Consider the following 7209-nt stretch of genomic DNA (forward strand, 5'->3'; position numbering starts at 1 on the left):
TAAGTAGATAGGTAGTCTTTTTCTGACCCCCTTTATAATCCGAGATGCTTTGGCCAATTGAATTTTTGGCTTCCCTGCTTCTCCTTGAGTTGTGACCAATTCCTCCTCAAAGTTTCGAAAGGAAATTTGGCCATTTCCACAATGAATGTGGGCGTCATTAGGCTTAAGCCAATCCATTCTGAGTAGACACTCATGGATACCTAAATTCATGATTCTGAATTTGACCGAAGTCTTCTTTCCTTCCAGAAAGAATTCCACCTTAGTAGTTTGCTGGTACAAGTAACCTCACGACCATTTGCCAATTCCACAAGCAAGATAGGTGCTTCTATTGTGGCTATTCCTAGTCTTTTTGCACAAGCTGGTGAGATAAAGGAATGTGTACTGCCACAATCAATCAAGGTCTTGAAACCTTTACCTTGATAGTCTGACGGTGTCTGAATCACCAAGAACTGGCGATTCGGGCCTTTCTTGTGAAGAGCGGCATGGACTGTCGCCCTTTCAAACTCTACTTGCATGGTCGGATCTTCTTCTTCTTCGCACATTTTCCTATTGGCAACGTAGGCGCTTCTTTCTCTACCTCACGTAGCGGCTCCTTGACCACGGCCCCTTCCTTGGAAAGGTGCTTGGCAATATCCTCCTCCAAGTTTGGAACATTGCCTCTTGAAGTGACCGGCTCGCTGTAGTGGAAACAGCGGAGGTTTCGGCCATTGCTTTGAGTAAGAACAAAGTTATTGACATTATTAGTTCTTGCCTTCTTTCTTTGTCCCTGATTTTGACCTTGAACTCTCTTCATTTGAGGCTTGAATGCTCCTCTGTTTGGGTCATTATAAGACCAAGTTTTGTTACCCCTTGGTCTAGCCTGCACCTCCTGAATTATAGGGGCAGCTCGAATGAGTGTGTCCTGTAGATCCGATGGGCGCATAGATTCGAGACGGGTAGAAGTGAGACGAATTTAGAGTAGTATGCGTCAAGAGTGAGTCCTAGCTGTTTTAGCTCGTAGAACTCATTCATTTTCTACGTGCGATATGCAGGTAGTAAGTATCTTCCCTGCATTTCTTTCTTCAGCTTCTCCTAGGTAACGGATCCTTCCACGATCCCTTGATCCCTGCACCATTGCTTCCACCAAAGCATGGCTTCGCCGGTGAGCTTCAACTTGGCGAGCATGACCTGATTGGCAGGTGCAGTACCAGTTGCTTCAAAGTAATCCTCCATGGATTCAATCCAAATTTCAGCATCTGCTTGGATGGACCTGCCTCTCTCGTCAAATTCGGGTGGCTTAATCTGTTTAAGAAGAAACTCCTTCTCCTGGATTACAGCAATACTTGATGTAGGAGGCGAACTGGGAACCTGTACCTGGGGTTGTGCCTGGATAAAGGTTTCTTTATTAATTGATAATCGTTACGATTCATAATTCATTTCGATTTCAGCTATCAATCAAGCAATCTAACCACTTAACTTCTTATCAATTCTCAACGACGGAACAGACATTGATAAAAAGAAGTTTTATTGTATTTATATGAGCATAGCCCTTTCAGAATACAACATGTCCGGAATGATAAGCCAACAGTTACATTTAGTTTGGGGAGCATAATGTTATATTACATTTATCTACATGAACTGTATAATAGTATGGTTTTGGGTCATGGATCTTCAAGAATCGGTAAGTCATTGGAAGTTCAGCGTATCCTTTCCTTTGGAACCCATTCTTCTCATGGCGCCCCAACACTTTAATCCTGTCACGGCGGGGATTACACGAGTCACTTCCTCATATACATATGAGTTTAGTTCAATCCTCCGACCACAAATATGTAAAGTTGAATTTACGTGAGCCTCCACAAAAATGAACAGCTTCACAACTTTCAGGTCTTCCAACCACTTGATCCTCTTTAGGTTGGTTTGAAGGTATGCAAACCGATGGGCAGCTATATAGTAGATTCCTAAGGCACCCATCCATCTTCGTTCCATGTATAAAGGCGATGGATTATAGATTCGCTCTAGGATGTTCATCATCTCAACCCTTTGTCGATAATCAGGCGAATGCATTGCAGTTATAAACATGACTCGGAACACTAAGAACTTGTTCCATGCTTCATAATTTTGCAAGACAGCATTGAAAGTAAGGAAATGTTTGGATAGCAACATTTGCTTTACTTTATCTTATTAAGATTTCATAAAAACAATTCCTTGTTGGTTCGCTCAGATACCAACTATAACGTGTCCACTTGTTATCTTCAAGACACGTCTTAGCAATCCATCAGAAAGGATGTCTAGAAAGCTCCGTCCGGCACTCCCTTGGAATATTACGGGGTTTGCAATCTAGGACTTTCCACGTCTGCCACCTAGCAAAAGTATTCCGACTGTTCCCACTTAGGATGGACCTGAATTAGGGTTTTCTCTATTGGTCATTTCCTAACGACAACTAGCGTCGAACCCGAGCAAACTACTTTACGCAGAAACACCAAGTTCGAAGCGGATTCACGCTGCACTTGGTTCAAGGAGAATGGGAAACGAGAGGGATGCGAAGCTCCAACCTCTCTGCCATAAGGCATAGTCCCGTTCCATTCCCCTAAAACAACATAAATCGGGATCAATTATAACTCTAGGTCAACGTTCTTCTTGTTGATGATCTTCTAGCTGTCCATCGTGATTTCAGAAAAGTTCCCGGCCAACCAGGACCACCCATCCGTAGGACGGACCAATGGCCACATCCACCGCACTTTCCTCATAATGTTTTAGTTATTTAATTACCTAACACATTTACTTGGACATGTATCAATCAACTTCCTTAATTAGCCCATTAGGCACTGGTTTCTTCACGTAATCATATCACTTGATATAGAAAAGCAATGTCAAACAAGTTTCTTTTTAACAGGTTATCATATTTATCTTTGAAATACATAAAGTCTAGCCCGTAGGCTTATCCAAAATCCGCCCGAAGGCTATCCAGCAATCCACAGGGATCACTAATCCAAGATTCCACCCGTAGACTAGTATGCAGGCCTCGAGATCCAATCCCGAGTCACATTAGCCTCTTGTGGAGGGCCCGGAAGGCAAGGGATTTACGGCCAGAGCCCCCCCTGGCACCCAAGTGTCCTCCTGCTCCAAGTAGCGCTTAACGGAGAGACCTCTCGCGGTGGGTTTGGTCCACCTTCCCGGTGCGACTAACAACCCCCTTGGTTAGGGTCAGGCAGGTAGTCGGGGGTAACTGAAGCTGCCTCTCCTTTCAGGCCTTCAACCTGAAGCATTAGATATCCATTTATCCTTAAATTCATTGATCAAACAAAGCAAAACAGTGCTCTTAAATCTGTAACAAGCACAAACATTTCCATTGGTCGTTTATTGTTGGCCAACTACTAAGGAGTGAATCCTTCTTTTCGAATGCATCCAGCACTCAATCCGAGATGACTTGCGGCTTGGCAAGATCCCCTATATCCTGGGTTAGGGCCATACCCTATTAACCCGACTTGGTCAATACCTTAAGTTCATATGTTATTCCAATTTATTAGTTTGTCCTTTGCTCTAAGAAATTATCTTTACCCCAGAAAGATACTATATTAGGACGATTATTCATCCTCTTGCAAGATAACTTGCGTAAGAATCTGCCAACCTCATTCCGAGAATTGGCAATTCCCTTATGATCTAATCACAAGATCATACAACTCTGCACTTCTTGCACAAGCGTCGCATCGAACTATGGGAATATTCTACCCATCAAATGGAGTTACGAAACAATGTGTTCCTGATTACATTAGGCTGACATTGTCAGTCCTAGGGTTCCAAATTCCATCTTTTTAGCGAAAGATTCTTAGGGACAAACCCTAGATCACTTCTCAAGTATGTTCCGCTGTCCCTACATTCGGTGAATGTGGGCAAGTATTTAGGGTATGGGAGTTTCAGTTTTTGCAATATGTGAGACTAGGTCACGTATTAAATCCTAGTGAGTTCTTTGGAATTGAATTAATTCTTTCTAAAATGAGTACTCTGCAGGTTTAGGTGTTTAGGTTTATGCCAATTTGTTTAATTTCTTGAAGATAATTACGCTATCATTTCCATAAACACATGACTCATTGTCTATGCGTAAATTGATTTTCAACCCTAACTTATCGATTTAAGATCAAGCATAGGTTAGGTTATAACCTGATTCCAATTAATCATCCTATAACTTGCGAACAAGATTCATGCTAAACAAGCAACCTTTTACTAATAATTATGCAGTTGAAAAATGATAATTGGCCAATTTATGCGACTTAGGAATCATTTTATGCCTTGCACTTTCCTATGGATTCTTAGCACTTCCCCATGATGACTCATTGCGAAGAAGATATGGCCTAATAAGGCGACATGCAATTTATACTTCCATGCTTAAACAGAGTGCATTATCTTAATCCCGTTTTGTAGATATGGACAATAATCTAAGTTCAGTTCATTGAAATGCACAAAAACTACTTGTTAGGAGCGCATATCAATCTTCTGCTTACTTTATTTTTGTTCATTTTATTAAAAATACTAATGACTGAATTCCTCCATCGTGAGTTAATTTTTCTAAAGCATTTAAGATGAAAAATGCATCCTATTTCCAAAAATCATCTATGCCCAATTGAATTATAACGATGTAAAATAAAAATTAGGAAGAAAAACCTGGACTTGTGGTGAAATGTCCACGTGAATGCTAGGAGACGATCCTCCTGCGGTTGCGCCTTGGGCTTTCTTAGGAGCCATCGCGAATGGAGCCTTTCCATCTTGGATGCGGCTTTGCGAACTCCCTTTTGAAATACCACCATCCTTTATGAATCTTCTGTTCCTTCCTTTCGTAGAAGCTCTTTGAAGGGATACTTGTTGAGGAGGGGAGAAACCACGGAAAGGCTTTAAAACCCGGGAAGGGGGTGTTTTAGTAAGCCCACATGACCAGGGCTAGGAGGATTTTCTTGAATCCCGAGGGGGGAGGGAATACCAACCCTCATAGCTAAGGTTTCCAAAAGAACCTCGGAAAGGGAGAAAATGGGTGTAGAAGATCCTTAAGAGTGGATTTTCATGTGGGGGGACAAAGGGTATGAAGGGGCTTTAAGAAGGACTTTTTGTATGGGGAAAAAAAAACTTAAGGGTCACATGAAGGCGCCTTCAAGTCGAATTGCGGGGGGGGGGAAGGCTTAAGGGTCATATGAAGGCCCTTTAAGGAAAACCTTTTTGGGAGGCGGGAAAGGGGGCTTATAGAGCCCTTAGGAGGAAACTTGTGGGGGGGAACATAAGCAAAGGGTAGAAAAGGGTTAAGAAGGAATTCTTGCATAGGGAGGGGGGAAAGGGGGCTTATAGAGCCCCCCCCCCCCCCCCCAGAAGCTTTGGAAGCTTCTAAAAAAAAGGCACGTGGAAGGTGGAGGCCGTCAAGTATTTCTGTCTTAAATGGATTGTAAGTTTAGCCTTAGACTTAGAAGATTGGGTTGGTTGGGGAATTTTTGGATCAAAATCATTATTTCTATCCGTATGAGAGCCAAAACTTGTCATAATGTTCTCATGGACTTTAACTATTTATCCTTGTCTATGAATACCTCAGGGTTTGGATAGAGATCATTGAGCTAGTGCCCCATTTGTTCATAGTTGAGTACCTTAAGGTATTTGAGCCATTCTAATTTTAAGTTTAGTCTCATAATGCTTGTGTGAGCATGCTCCCAGTGTGAGAGGGTTTGGGATTCATACACATACAAGTGATTTTAATGTAGTAAATCAAACACAAGATTTACTAAAGACAAGTATATCATCAAAGAAAACAATCACAAAGCCTTGATAGTCTTAAAAAATTTCATTCATCATCCATGCAAATATAGCTAGTGCATTAGTCAAGTTGAAAGACATAATTATAAATTCATAGTATTCAAATTGTATCCTAAATGTAATCTTAAATACATAAGTTGAATGCACTCGAGCTCCATGATATCTTAATTTGACATCTATCTTACTAAAAATTTTAGCACCCTCAATTTATCAAGTAATCATCTACTCTTGGAATAGGATATCCATTTTTAACAATGACTTTGTTTAAAGCTTTATAATCAATGAGCATGCTATATGTTTAATTTTTCTTTTCAACAAAAAGGACATGTACAGCAAACGGGAAAGAGCTCGGACTGATCAAATCCTTATTTGAAAATTTATTTACTTTTCATTGTATTTCTTTTTTATGTAAATGACTATGCCTATATGGAGCTTTGTGCGATAGAGTTACCCAAGGAAAAGTTCTATCTTGTGATCTAGGTCTTAATAGGATGGTGGCAATTTAAGTGGATAATTATTGGTAAAGCAATGCTTGTAAGAATCTAAGAGCTTTTCTTGTGTATCACTCAATGCAAAAGATTTAGGGGATCCTACTTCAATCACAAAAATCATGCATGCATTTTGTTGTTTTCTAAGCACTCTTTTAGCTTGTGTGTGACTACTCGGTGGGAATAATTCAATCTTAAGATCATTAGTCAAAGTGATAGATTGGCCTTGAAATTCAAAAACGATAATATGGCTATGATACTCAATGTCAAGATTATATTGGTGTCTAAATGATATATCCAAAATGATGTCGGATGATTGAAGAGGTGCATTTAGGAAATTACATTTCTCTTTATATATATCAGAAGAAAATTTTAGCCCTCTAATTTCATGTGTTCCATTATATCTAATACCTTTAAAAGGTATTAGAATGCAAACTTAACCTTGTAGAAATTTCCTATGTTTCATTATATCTAATACCTTTAAATGCAAACTTAACCTTGTATAATTAAGGATCGGTCTCTATTTCCAACCTCCTAACCAAATTTTCAAAACAAAATAATGAGAACTACCATCACAATGTAGAGTAGCAATATTATAGTCTTTCATAACATCTTTATCTTAAGAAAATTATGTAAAGAAATAAGCATATGTAAGTTTTCTTTACTTTTGATACCTCTTGTTGCAATGTGATCTTAGCTTAATTAGGAACATAATTAGGTACTTTCTCAATATTATGCAAGTGGTGGGGCGTGGGCTTATTAATGTTGAGGATGAAAGTTGAACTTGATAATCCACTACAAAATAACCCAATTTTCCACAACAATGGCAAGTAAACTTGACCTTTTTATGTTGAGCTCAATTTGAGGTTTTGCCTTATTGTTTATATCCTTATTTGCATACTTTTATTTATTGTCAATTTTTGGTTGGAAGTTAGAAGATCTATTGGGTGGAGAA

Source organism: Lygodium microphyllum, chromosome 6, assembly GCF_053477565.2.
Source record: "Lygodium microphyllum isolate KBCC chromosome 6, Lygodium_microphyllum_v1.1.10, whole genome shotgun sequence".
Taxonomy (NCBI): domain Eukaryota; kingdom Viridiplantae; phylum Streptophyta; class Polypodiopsida; order Schizaeales; family Lygodiaceae; genus Lygodium; species Lygodium microphyllum.